Raw genomic sequence first — 15110 nt, 5'->3', positions numbered from 1 at the left:
TCTCAAAATTATGAGTAACTCATTAATTCAGAAAAAAAGAGTGAAAAAAAAAATTTCAAGACAAAATTATCTCATAATTCTGAGATAATTAACTTGTTAATTCAGAAAAACAGAGCAAAAACTTTTTTTCCATGAAAAATTATCTCGTCAATCACAATATTGTTTGTTTGATGCTAATTATAAAAAGAAAGTCTGATTAAACTAAATAACAGTCTGTGCTTGCAAAGATAACTGCTGTAAAAGTTTATTTTTTAGTCATTTTGCTTATTAAATTGGGGCTGGGGTTCCGCACAGCTGGCAGATTGTGGGCTCAGTGAAGGTGAGCAGCGAACTGGCCAGCCAGTGTGTGTGTGTGTGTGTGTGTGTGTGTGTGTGCTTCAGCACCGGTGAAGACAAATTAATTCAGTTTACAAGGCCTCAGGTTCTAGACTCAGCTCACCGTATCGCTGCTCCGGAATTTTTCCTCGTCCGCTCACAGGCCATTCATCCAAGAGAGTGTATCGATTTGTCCCCTCCTTTCCAGAGCATTGTTTCAATATTCTGGAATGATAAAATGCATCTTTTTTTTAAAAGGCTCTCAGCTCGCTTTTTGCCATGATTTGCCATTTATCTAAATGGACTTGGATGCAAAATAGGATCATTAGAGGTTCCTCGTCCTTTTTACCCTCTTACTTGGAAAGTTTAGATAAACATTTGGCAGTAAAAAAATATAACAGAGGTCTATATTTGAACACTGCATGCCCTAACATAGAAAATCAATGCAATTCTGGCATCGCACAATGTGAAGTGCCAAGGTTTATGATGCATGACTTACTGGGATGGGGGGTCTCGAGTCCATTATAAAAAGGCAGGCTTTCTCATTATTATAAGGGGAGTTGGCTGACACCCAGGCCTTAGACACTGGCCTTGAGAAGTGCTATTATGTACTTGTATTGGGATGTTTTGATGTAGGGGGCTTGAAGCACCCAGGTGACAAGGACCCGGTAGAGGGATTAAAATGTTACTTGCCTCCTTAAGTTTGTACAAATCAGACATCGCTTGAAGATGAACCGTATAAAGCATTTTTGTGTATGTGAGTTGCACACACATCTGTTTGCAAGTATTGGGGAGTAATCAGAGGTTCTCAGATGACGTCCTCCACACATTAAGTGGCCCGCAAACAGAGCTGTGTCTCTTACTCTCGCCTCCTCTCTCCATATTTTCCCCATTGGCCGTCTTCCAGTTCTGAGGAGCCTTATAATTGGGTGAAATTGAGCATTAATAACATTGAGCTGGGGCATTATCTGAATAAATATGAGGAAGGAGAACTTACTGAGACTGAATAAAGCCAGTGGCTTGGCAGATCTCTGTCAAGGTTGTTATACTCAAGTCTGGTGTCATGCAATGTTACTGTGTTTCTGCTATTATTGTGTTCATGGAAGGTTTTTAGAGTAACAGATGAATTATGTATTTGGATTAGAGAGCTTTGCCCTCAATGATTTAGCTTACCCAGAATATAAAAATTCTGTAATTTCTCGCCCTCATGTCATTCCAAACTTCACTTACTTTCTTCTGTCTATTCTGGTCATTCCTTTTGTGTGTGTTTGAAGCTTGAAAGCTGTTGCTGCATTGTAATAGCATTTTCTCAGCAGAAAAATTCAAATTGGTTTGAAAAGGCATGAGTTAATTATATTTTACTAGGTAAGTTAACATAATTTTATTGATGCAATAACCATATTGCTTTGCTTTTGTTAGTTTCGATTATAGGCTGTGTTTTTTTTTTTGTCTGTTATACAGTCATATGTTAATATAGCCAGAGTTTTATTGGGTCATTTGCAGTGCTGGCTGGTGAAATACCCCCTTGTTAAATACATTTATTGTTGAAGCAGTCCATGGCAGAGGCCATGACTTCTTGTCATGTGCTATTTTATAGGTCCTCTGTAGGAGTCACAAAAGAATACCCTACTTAAGCTAATTAAATTTACTTCAACATAAATTACTTGGGATAATACATCTCTTACTGACAGAACACTTTAGATCATGTTCTTGGCCCAGATTTTTCTTACAGTAGCATTACTTATTATTCTTTGAAGGTTAATATTCACTGGTTAAACATCACTCCGGCATTTACAGTCCATGCACGTGAAGTTTCACCTTCCAAAAAGTTTTTGTAAATTCAGAGCAGTTGTATCACCACTAGGTCTATTGATTGGATTAGCAATGAGAATGAGACAAGGGTCACCTCTGAGGTACAAGTACTACATTGACAAATTACCTCCTTTGAGATATTTTTACCCTGATAATTTCGTGCCAGGTCTTTGTTTTAATGGGATTACATATCGCCCAGTTCTTTTGATAAAAACGAGCCGCCATACATATAGGCTATCCTGAGCAAAGGGGCTAATAATAGATGCATACTACTGATGAGTTTCTTGATCGAATCACACCCATGCTTTCTTATTTTTGTGGTTAAGAACTCTTGATGAGACCCGCCCATGTTGTACAGCAAAAGAAGCATTCTTTCTATCTTGTTTGTGATGCCCCCCTCTAAACTAGAGGATGTTCACCGGGGTGGTCGTTTGTCAGCATACCCCCCTGTCACTGTGTGACCTCAAAATGTCTTCTCCACAGTCTGGACCTCCTGCTGTAGGAGGAGCATGCTTCCTAACAGATGCACTGGGTGGAGCACCATTCAGAATCCCACCACCAGACCTAAACCAGCAACTGATGGAGGCAGAAATGGGTTACAATGATGCTACCTGGTGCTTCAGCAGAACTTTTTAGACCAGAGTTTCCTGAGGAGAAATGGATTAGGCAATTACACAGCTGAGGCCGGGCTGTATCTCGTAAGCCTTTTAGCTTTGCCTGTGCACAGGTTTCTGCAGATAAGTAACATTCTTCTTTCTCTCAGTAAGTGCTGTCAGTGCTACAGGAGTGCCACTCTGTAAACCCAGCTCAGAGGCTTCTGTCCCCTTTCATTTTTTTAAGACATTGTCTTAAAAAAGTCTTCTGAAGCCATGTGATGTTTTATGTGAGGAACAGATCGAAATTGAAGTCCTTGTTTACTCTGAAATCAAATAATGCAACCCAGAACGGAGCTCTTAAATCAAATATAATACTTATGGTGTAGATTAGAGGTCAATAACATCAAATGTCTTAAGGACTAGAATTATGACGCCGAAGCTGCAAACTGATTTGAGAGTAAATAATGACTTGATTTTCATGCTATGGCTTTAGAAGACTTGAAATGTAGTGGTGAGTCATATGTTTTATTTTAAATCATGGTTCTTTTATTCTTTTGTTCATGTATTACCTTTGTATATAAAACAGCAATTGTCTCATTTTTGTGTTTCACAAAAAATACCAGAATACAGTTTTGAAAATAGTAGGTTGAGTAAATAATGAAAGAATTATTTTTGGGTAAACTACTTTTTTAAAAGTGAAATATGTGAGAGTAGCAATCCAAACACTGTGAGTCGGTATTTTGAACTTGAATGAATTGTCATAATGCAGGACATTTATCATGCATTTTCAGGGCCAACTGAGATTCACAAAAGTACACGTGCATACATATGTATATTTGTAATCCAGCCTTATGTTATGTTAATTAAGAAGAGGCCATTTCCCTTGAGGGGTTATTATGAATTTATCCTTAGATTAACGATGAGATTTTAGTCCACATGTTTTTTTCCCCTTCCCCAGTGCTAAGAGCATCTTTGCTTGGTTGCTTTTGTATTTTCACTTGAGAAACAAAAAGTTGTCCGATTTTTTTTTTCTCTACACTCTCTGTGCTTTATTCAATAAAACATTTTTCAGATGAGTTCAAAGCAAAAGCAGTAAAAAGGAATAAATGGGCTTTTGGAACACCTGGCATCCAAAGTCATGGCTGAACAGTGAAGAAACACAGCAAGTACAACACAACAATAATGTTACATTATGACCACTTTCCTGAGAAATTAAACTTGGCACAATCTGTCTCTTTGCAGAAAAAATAAAAGAAAAAGTAAAACATGACTAATCCGATTAGTATAATTGGCTTTTTCTAAAGTATCCACTCAATAATCCTCGATTTCTTTAAGCCAAGTGCTCTTTCAGACAGCTGGAGGTAAGAAAAGGCAAATTGCTTGGCAGTGGGCAGAAACGAGTAAGTGCATCTGTGCCGTCTAGATTGGTCTGCATGCCAACAGGAAGTGAAGTCTTAATGGTGTCTCTCCATTTATCTTGTCCCCTGGCCTATTGAGACCAATTACCATGACCAGCCGAGCCTGACAAGGAGATTTCATGCATCAGGGGGCCAGAAAGTCAAAGGTTTCCTGTACTTTGGGGTGAAGAAATGATTCGTTGCCACAAGACACAGATTCCTTGCCTTGGCATAACACGAGTAGAGACCGAAATGGAGACAAAGAGAGGCAGTAATGGTGGCTCTGCTTTTATTTTTACTGCTTTTAGGTAACAACCACTATATTTTTATATTCTGAGGGAATTTTAGAGCATTCATAACCACATTGCTTTCAGAAACAATCAAATGCACTCAATGAGAGATATGTTTCCATTCACCTTTGTTGCATATTTAAAGACTCTTCTGAAGCATTTGCACACTAAGTCACGGATTCTAAGACCAAGGATTCTTTTAAACGTGCAGTGAGTGCAAAGAAAAGAGCAGATGTTGTTTATGGAATGAACAAAAGCCCTCAGAGATTATTATTATTATTGCATAGTCATAGTGAATGGGGGAAACATGTTTTCCTCCTTTTTTGTCCTTAGCTGATCATTTGCATGTTTTATTTAAAACAGCCAAATAAATCTGTTATTCTTACCTGTTAAAATGTTATCTTACACAATTTTGCTTCTAAAGGCAATTTAAATTAACATGTTCAGGTAGCTTTACTAGAATACATGAAAAAAATTCTAAATAATAAAATGTATTTTTTTTTTTTTTGCAATGTGTGATGTAGTTCTAACAGTTATACATTTTTTTTTATCAAGCTTACTTTTAAATGCAAATGTCAAAACTTTTTTTTACTTTTACTTAAGTATGTGTTTGGCTAGATAATTTGCTTTTTAAATGAGTTTCAATTTTGCGACACAGTACCCATACTTAAGTATAATTTCTCAAAACTTTTTACACCCTTGAATACCAGCACAGTTCTCGTCACAGATTACAAGAGTTAGATGCTTTCATCTTCAGGTCCAACTCTGACTCACACACACTTGGCTCAGTCTGTGGTTGTTATGAAATGTCAAGACAGATCTTCAACCAGCTTTCTGTTGTTTGTCTGTTTTCACAGAGGGCTCTGTTACCATGGTAATTCTAAGAGCGAGATGAGTGAAAGCGCTGTGCTAATGTTTGTTGGTGTAGCAGAGCTGAGGAGGAAGAGGGGAGGTAATGATTGTGGCCACAGATGTTTCCAAATGACCTGTTCATAACCGATTTCCTCTTTGCCAAAAATTCGAATAGGCCGGATGTTTCGTTTCTCTGTAGCGAGGGGCAGAGGAGGTGTGAAGTCTGTAGGGAAAATCAATTCCAGCGAGTAAACACTAGATTTAATATTCATCCGCTGAAGAAGAAAAAAAAGTACTAAATATCTTGCTTTTTGACAGACAGCCAAATGAGAACAGACAAGTCCAGTCTTTCTGTCTCTGACGCACACACATACACCCTCACAAATACACTTACATATCACTTTAGCACCTGCCTCAGGCCTTCTTGAGGGCTCCCAGCCTGCATAGCAATGGGAGACTGACAGCGTGTATCCACTAGAGGGGAGGTGAGGCTGAGACTCTCAGAACTGACTTCGCATGAATCACTAAAAAGTCTTTGTTTCCACCTGCACCTCACGGAGAGAGCGATTCCTTGCTGTGACTCCTCCACTGCCTCCCACATATGTGAACAAATCAGTGTCAGTGTTGTGGAGTAACTTACTAAAAGTAACGATGCTACTACCTGAAGTACATTTTTCCGAACAGTGTAGGTTTTTGAAAAGCAGGTTCTCGCAAGCGAGTAGATTGTGTATGGCGACCAAAAAGCACATAGTTGGTTTTATTACTGTATTCACACACAATGTATGTGTTGGAATATCTGATTCATTAGTGAATCGGTTCATCTTGTGGCGCTGGAAACATTCATTCTAGTGAAACGGTTCTTCCTACTAGATGGATGTAGTTTGTATACTCTTCCGGCACTCTAACATATCTTGAACAGTCTTTTCTCTCCATTTGACATGCAGTATATAGCATTGGAAAGTATGATTCATTCTAGTGAATCAGTTCATTGAACTCAGTCCTTTCTCTTGTATGTAGCCTTGGAAAGTCTGGTCTCATTTAATTTGTGCTGCTGGTTATTTCAATGTTTTATATGTGTTTTTTTGTTGTTGTTGTAAATCTAACCCTTAAATGCATACCTCGGGTCTTTATAGTGACATCATTCACTACCCTCCTCCTCATTCATTTTTTACAGTTAGACATCAACCTTCTTAGTATTCCTCAATCAATTCATTGTAAACAATATAACAAGAAAAAAATTATGAAATTATAAAAGAGTGCCTGTTTTCCCATTCATTTTTTTTTTGTAAAAATAATTGTATAGGGTCGCTAACGACTCGTGTGTATATATATTTTTCTGCACAACAATTTAATCTTTGATAAGTGCAATTCACTTTTATTCCACAAGGTGGCAATGTCTAATACACAATGATGAAGTAACGTTTTGCTCATAGTTACTGCAGGCAGAAAAAAAAGAAAAAAAACGATTAGGAAGTATTATCAGCAAAACTTGAAATGGCTCAGCGATTTACTGCAGAGCAAGTACTGAACACAATCAAATGGATCTGGCAAAGAAGCTGTCAGCAATCAAAATATTGATTTTGATGATGATAGTTTTGAGAATATGTTTAAAATAGCGAGTCAGATCTCAATATTAGCCAGATTTCAATATGGCTCAAAATGAGCCAGATGCACTGGGAAATGAGCTCTGACGAGGACAGTGATAATGGTATAAAACATCTGCTCAAACTGAACCCTTCCAAGCTCCAAAAGGTAACAGAATATGCTTTATTTTATTGTTCTGTAATTGTTACTCTAATATCAGAAGCTTTTTATATAATCGCGAGAGGTTGGGTCACTAAAGACCCGAATATGTAATAATGATTGACGAAACCAGTTGATTTTTGTTATTGTAATTGAGATAATTCACTTAACTTATGTTTGTGCCAGATATTTATGACATACATTTTTAAATATATCTAATAAATATAATCATATTAATGGATATAAGGTATAGTCTCCTTGAATATATTCAGTGTTGTTGGGCTAATACAGATATAGTCTTTTTTGTAATTTTCATCAAAAAGATATATGCCAAGAGTGCCATCTTCAAACGTGACAGCACTCACTGTAACTCTCAAACATGTCACACACACAAACATTCAGGATGAGAATTTTACTCATGCTTTTGAATCTTAGGATAGTGATGAACCATTATGATTTTTTTTTTTTTTTCAGAGGGCATCTCACGGAAGCAGTAGGTGATGGACCACTGGTTCTAACCAGATAAGATGCTAGAAAGGATTGAAAAAAATAATGTGTGTACTAGTCAGGCTATCTGCTTCCAGTCAATGCACCACATGATTTCAGTTCAAATAGCTTGGAATTGGAACAACTTGGAACTGCAGTCATGTCAGTTTGATGGGGAAATTTTTTGCCTGATTTTTCTGACACGTCATATTCAAGGCTGCATTACATTCTGCTAGTTTCATGTTTAGATCAATGCTGTCTCCAATCCATCAGTCTGTGCTGTGGAAGTATTCAAGATTCTAGATACAGATTTGTTTTAATGTAAATTAAAATAATGAAAATGTGTAAATGTACACAGCATTCTTAAGTGTTTAGTAGAAATGAAAGAAAGGTGCTCTATTTTGGTTGCCCTTTACCTATACATGTACAGTAGGCTACAGCTAAGCAACATCCTAGCCATGATATCGATAGTGACCTTCATAACATCTTTGTACATGAATGTACACTCTTTTGTTTTAATGCATCTAAAGAATTTGGTTCATATTAGGAGTCATTTCTTTGTGAATCACATGTTTTATGTTTTTGAATTACTAATAAGAACTCCACTAATTACCGACTCCTAAGAGTTATTTATTTGAGAATCAGACTACAATGGACTGATTTTTTTTCCTTGAGTCAGTGGTTTCTAAATGAATACTTGTATTCTGCAAGGATGCGTTAGATTGATCAAAAGTGACAGTAAGACGTTTACATTGTTACAATTCCAAAACTTTCTAAAAACGTTCTATTAAGCAAAGGATCCTAAAAAAATGCATGCAATTTCCACAAAAAAATATTAAGCAGCACAAATGTTTTCAACACTGATAATGATAAGAAATGTGTCTTGCAGCAAATCAGCATATTAGAATGATTTCTGAAGGATCGTATGACAGAAAGCAGTTTTTTAAATCATCATATTTACTGTATTTTTTTATCAAATAAATGCAGCCTTGTTGACCATTAGAAATTTCCAACACCAATCTTTTGAACAGTATAGTGTGTATATATTCTATATTTATTTTGCATATGAGGAGAGCAGCAAATGTGTTGATATCTATACTGGCCTTTTTAATTCATATTTTTAATGACTCTTAATGGATCTTTTTAATGAATCAGTTGCTCTAGTTATTAAAACTGGATTTTTATTTTGCATTTTGCAATCGGGCAGTGCTACTGCTCTCATAAAGTAGCTAAAGATAATAATATGCACAAGTCATAAAGTGAGACTTTGAGCCACAGCAGTCAATACAGAGAGACATGAGATTTGCAATATCCTTTGCTTTGTCTTTTTCATGAGGCATGACGGTGCTGTGTGTAAAAGCATATTAGGTTTTTTTTCAGTGCTCCATATGGGCCCATATTCCCCATCCTCAGAATCGTTATTCAGCCATTACATTTAATTATCACATGGAGACTTTCTTTAATACAAGGGGCCATCAGTTCAGTACAGGACACATGAGAAAAGGAACGCAAGGCTGCCTAAATGATCTTTTCCCCCTCCATTTCCTTATAGCTCAAGTGCCTCAGTGCTGAAATCCGATTGTCTCGTTGTTTTATTTCCCCTGTGGGTCTGTTGCCGTATTGTGGGTCATTTGTGTGGCTTAGACTGCTGAACTCTGAGGCATGCTGACACACACACACACACACACACACACACACACATACACAGAGCGGAGCGCATCCCCACCACCATCAGGAGAACAGATGCCTCCTCATCAAAGCCTAAACGCCTCTGACGGCTGGGCTTTCTATCACAACACATCAGCCTTTTTTCCCCATCCACACACAATGTGCAATTGTGCTTTTTGTTCATGCCAGCTTGAGATAGGAAGGCCACTGATTGACACTAATCATTGCTTTATGCCTCTCTGCATCTCTGTGATTTGTAAAAAAATATTTACAGTGCTGAAAAAAAAAATCAGTTAACCCAAAATTCAAAAAGCCTGTTCATCTCTCTCTCAGTTCTCACTGTTCAAATGGTAATGGTTTCTCAGGGTGACGTCTGCAAGTGAACATTTCCATGGCTTCTCCATGATTAAACTAATGCATTCAGATGCCAGTTGATGAGGGAATTGCATCAATCTTCTTAATGTAGGCAAAGATAGGTAAGCACGGTAGCTAAATTTGTTGTCACTTTTCTTCAACCCATGAATCATGGTCAAGCGACTTGTGCATCGCGATTAAGATGCTAAAGGTACCCCTGCATATATTTATGAACTGAACTCCATTGCTTTCAATTCCTTGCCTTATGCGTCACATGATGAATTTAATTCATACTGTAGATAGATAGATAGATAGATAGATCAAGCATGATCAGCAAGATCATAGTATACTGTGATGTAATTACTGCAGAAATTAAATCACATCTCCATGTACAACAATAACTGTCTTAATAGGGCTAGTGTTTCTCAGCTGTGGGACACACTGTCACTGTGTTTTGGACTGAATAGTGTGTGTGCGTGCGTGTTTGGCATCAGCCGGAGAGAGAGGAAGAACAGAGGGTGTGTGACAGAGAGAAGCAGTGCGCTTCACTGGAGGGGCTGTTCTTTCAGTCCAGTCAACCCATGGCCTCCTGAAAATAAACCTTTGGATGAAAAGCACATCACTGCAAACTAATTGGCCAGGAAAGATAAAAATGGCCCGAGGGACCAATTTCAGAGAGGCTAAAGAGCAGAGAGAGAGAGAGAGAGATGCGAATGGAGAGAGCAGTATGGAAGAAAGAAAGAAAGCAAAGGATAAATAGCAGTGAAATGCAAAGGAAAGTGGGACTAGAGTAGAAGAAAACATAATCAACAAACATCAAATGCAAATATATGTTGGCTTTGGCGAGTAAGTAGAGTCACTGGCCATTTGTCATGACCCTCACAGCTTTTTATCCAACATAAGTGATGGAACGGATTCAAAATGAAAAAAAGCTCTCCAAAGTGACAGTCTAATAATGATGGAAGTGCTTGTGTTTAGCTGTTGATCTTTCTCTCTCCTGAACGTCTTTCTGCTTGTGAGCTGCCTATGGGCACAATAAAGAAAAAATGACAGAATGACTGTGCTTAACAGGTTTATTGTGTCTGACATGCAAGCAAGTATTGTTTTAAAGAGACAAGAGGGGGTGATTGAGAAATGATGAATGCTGTGTTGATGCGTACTTGTGCAATCAATGTCACAGATGATGAATGAAAATCAAGTTCAGACAGACACGTGTCCCTCAGAAATGTACATATTCAACTATGAAATCCTACTTGCCATTAAATTATTTTTTACAGACTATAGGGTAAATATTAGCTTGTTTAAGTTTTTGTTTGTTTGTTCACTTGTTGTTCTATCTATCTATCTGTCTGTACGTCTGTCTGTCTGTACGTCTGTCTGTTTGTCTGTTTGTCTGTCTGTCCGTCTGTCTGTACGTCTGTCCATCTGTCTATATACATCTGTCTATATGTGTCTGTCTGTCTGTCTGTCTGTCTGTCCTAATCTAAGCTCATTTACAGTTAAAATGTTTCTCTCAATATCTCACGTTTTCACCTGAAAATACTTTGTCACATTTTCTCAGGGAGAGAATATAGTAGGTGAGAGATGGAGAGGTATGCCTTTTCTCTGTGATTCAATCTCTGCTCATTATGCAGCAGCGAGGAGCGTTCTGTCAGATAAAAGCAGAGCAGTAATGGAGGATAATGACTCGCTCACAGACCCAACTCCCTCTAAGTCACAACGCTGTTCTTTGAAACTGTGAAGCCCCAGTCCCTTGACTGCTGTAAACAACTGAGAGGGGAGTTAGAGAGACCAACAGAGAGATGAAGGAGAATTAACCCCTGAGATTGAGGGATGTCAAGAGGCAGAAGGAAGCAGTTCCCTTAGGTGGTGTCAGTGAGCCAGGCGACTGAGAGATTGTGATGTTGAGACATTGTAACCACACAGAGACAAAGTGTGAGTGTAGTGCAATTTGTTCCATGCTGAAGGGCCGGACCACCAGCGGACCACCATCTCTCGACTTTATTCGGTAAATCCTCCCATATAACTGCTGTTTTAGAAATACATGTTTCGTATGGGTATTTTTATTTTTGGAATATGGTTTATTCATTCAGACCTTTTTTCTCCACTAATGAAAAATAGCTCTAGAAATATGGCTAAATTAAAGGACCACCCAGCTAGAAATTTTTTGTTCTAAAAATGTTCTGAGAACATTACCATGCAGTGTTCTAATAATGTTTTCAGCGGGTAGTTTTATTTTGGTTCCCAGAATGTTCTCCTAAAAGTTCTAATAACATTCTTTAAAAACATTCTAAATATGTTTAATGCTAACATTGTTAGAACATTATTCCCTAATGTTCTTATAACATTTTCAGCGGGTAGTTTTCTTTTTGTTCCCAGAATGTTCTCCTAAAAGTTCTAATAACATTCTCTAAAAACATTCTAAATATGTTTAATGCTAACATTGTTAGAACATTATTCCCTAATGTTCTTATAAAGTTTTCAGCGGGTAGTTTTCTTTTTGTTCCCAGAATGTTCTCTTAAAAGATGGCATAACATTCTCTAAGAACACTCTGAAAATGTTTTGTGATGACCTTCTATAAAGGTTTAATCATAACATTTTTAGAACATTATCCCCTAACATTCTTATAAAGTTTTTAGCGGTAAGTTTTATTTTTGTTCCCAAAATGTTCTATTAAACATACAAAAAAATGCTTAGCTATAACATTGTTAAAACATACAATTGTATTAATCTCAAAACTAAAACATCAAAATCTAACAGGTTTATAAATGGCATCCACATAAATTCTGCGTACAGTAAATGCCCAACACTATGAAGAACTCAGTAAAGTCACTCATGCGTCTTGACTGCTGTGTTTGCTCAGAGCGCTCATCATCAGTCTTTGCTTGTCTTGGTTCTTGCAGAAGAGTAATCCAGTCATCTGTATTAATAGTGTTCTACTGTTTTTCTCTTCTAGTTGTCCAGTTGCTCGCCTAGTTAGCAGCATTGAGCTCTGTTCTCTGTGTGCATGGTAGAGTTTTTCCTCATAGCCTAAAAAAGAAGATCATGCAAAAGTGTAAACAGAAAGAATACACATACATTAAGATCACAAGCAATATTGACATTGAAAACTTTCAAAATTAGCCAGCCTAATTAGTAATCAGAAATTATGTAAAGACTAATTTATTGGAAGTATAAATATGATACCTTATGAGTATCTTTTTTTGTTTCTGTAATTTAAAAAATATACTTAATCCATTATATACATGTTAATAACACAACTAGAGGCTAAATTATGTGAACAAACTTTGCTGTTGTCTTGAGAAGCCTGAAGCTGAAGCAGGACTGGAACTCAGGTCGCTGTGAGCACAGCTCCAGCACGTCACAGCGCTCGCTGCCCACGAGGCTAGTGCTCTCACATAACAGCAGTTATACTGTCTATGGATCGTTACATTTCTTACAGATTTCTGCTTGTTTTAAATCAGATACAAATAAAGTAGCACTGCATTTGAATGCATTGGCGATAGAACAATTTCTAGAGTGAATTAATCATTCCTGTAAGTGCAGCGTCTCTTATTAGTGAAGCTGTAAGTTTTAGTTACTTCAAAAGCAGAAATAAATATATGCTAAGCTAGTTATTTTAAAGCTAGTTATTTTAGTCAATAAAGTTTTAAATATGGATATTTTTCTTACACAAATGCATCGCTTCGCTTCAAAAGGCCTTTATAACCCCGCCAGAGTCGTGTGGAGCACTTTTATCATGGATGGATGCGCTTTTATAGACGGCCATTCACTGCCATTATAAAGCTCAGAAGAGCCAGGACATTTTTTTAATAACTCCGATTGTATTCGTCTGAAAGAAGAATGTCATATACACCAAGGATGACTTGAGGGTGCGTAAATCATGGGCTAATTCTCATTTTTGGATGTCTTTTGGATGAGATCCTTTATGGTCTGTGTTAGGTGCTTTTAGCACTAAAGCTCTAGGAGTTAAGAGTTGAACATTTATGTCTCAGAAATCATAATAATAATAATAATATTTAGTTTAAATAGGTTAACAATATGTTGGCTTTCTTAAACCAACAAAATTATTTCCTAACATTTGAACAAGATTACAACAATCTGTAGCCTACTATAATATAAAGGTAATTCTATGAAGATTTACAACAAAAGTTACAAAACCACTTACCAGTTATAAGGCTCTTTAGCTCCCATATCCATTCACCTCTGCAGGTTTATGTTTGTTTCAATAGTTGCCAGATTGTGTCCTATACATGGACCATCAGCAGAGTAATTACCTGAAATATTTTAAAACATGGTCTGTCAACACACAACGATATTACAAGCACATACAATATTTGCTAGAAACACAAATGACTGAAAATTGTTTTAGACTTAATGCTCTTTCCAATTTTTTCAATTGCCTCTTTATGAATTACTGAAATAATTATTATTAACTTTTACTTTCAAAAGACATAAGATTAACACTTTTAAGTAGCAAAAATACAGTATTCGTATGCATAGAACATATATACATAGTTATAATCATCTTGAAACAGGCAGTTTGGAGTCTGCATTAAAACAAATCTAGCTGTTATTCAAAAGTAACATACACTCAGATTTATTGCGACTGTCATACAATTCTAAGAAAGTAAGATCTAATACTGAAAGTCATTGATATATCAAGGATAAGAGAAAGCTATGTAAACTGAAAAAATACACACAAAAAAACTTACAGTTGTGAAAGAGTTCAGTTCCGTTGACCAGGAGTTCTGTTGTTTTGGGCCAATGTGTCAAATAGCCAATTTAGACAACGGACATTTTGCGCCGCTTTCTTCAACAAAAACGTTACTTTATTCGCGCTGTTTGTCGATTTCAAATGTTCTTACGTCATGGGAAAATCACGCTGTGATTGGTGGTTTTAAACGTCGATCTACAGTGGCCTCCAATCAGCTTCTCGTCTCTTGTAAACACATTTCGCGCAACAGTTCAAACAGTTCAGAGTAATCCTCAAAACACTTCACGAATGCTGTTTTGATAATGTTCCTCTTTTATTATGGAAAATCATGCCAATATTTTATAGGTTAAAATAATTCTACAATCTGTTACCTAAACAGCTTCCCTAAAATATCCTTACAATTTTATGAGCTTTTGTTAACACATTGTGAGATTTGGTCATCTCAGGCCAATAATGTCCTCAAAACATTTGATGAATGTTGCTTTGATAATGTCCCTCCTTTGTTATTGTGCCAATGATTTATAAAAGATAACAACATCCCTAAAAAATCCTCAAAATGTTTCATGCAAAATGTTCTACTTTTGTTAAAAAGTCAATTAAAAGGAATGTTTTATTAAAAACATTTTATCATCTCAGGACTAAATAATATCCTCAAAACATTTTATGAACGTTGATTTGATAATGTTCCTCCTCTGTATATGGAACGTTGTGCCAATGTTTTATAAAATATCATTCTACAAACTTTTACCTCAACAACATCCTCAAAATGTTAAATTTAAAACGTTCTAGTTTTGTTAACACGTCACATTACAAGAACGTTTTATAAAAAACATTCCGTCATCTCAGGCCTCAATGATATCCTCATAACATTTTGGGAAC

The 15110-nt window shown here is 36.7% G+C and overlaps 1 long non-coding RNA gene across 1 annotated transcript; it reads right to left on the bottom strand.

Moving 5' to 3' along the window:
* Nucleotides 1-12463: 12463 nt before the first annotated feature.
* LOC130095131 (uncharacterized) lies at nt 12464-14905 on the bottom strand. Its single transcript, XR_008808050.1, has 3 exons — nt 14230-14905; nt 13683-13791; nt 12464-12544 (listed from the first exon to the last, which is right to left on the bottom strand). It is a non-coding gene; the product is annotated as an uncharacterized LOC130095131 (long non-coding RNA).
* Nucleotides 14906-15110: the final 205 nt, after the last annotated feature.

Source organism: Rhinichthys klamathensis, unplaced genomic scaffold, assembly GCF_029890125.1.
Source record: "Rhinichthys klamathensis goyatoka isolate OS25496 unplaced genomic scaffold, OSU_Roscu_1.1 h1tg000186l_1, whole genome shotgun sequence".
Lineage (NCBI taxonomy): Eukaryota > Metazoa > Chordata > Actinopteri > Cypriniformes > Leuciscidae > Rhinichthys > Rhinichthys klamathensis.
This window is presented reverse-complemented; position numbering and strand designations above follow the sequence as displayed.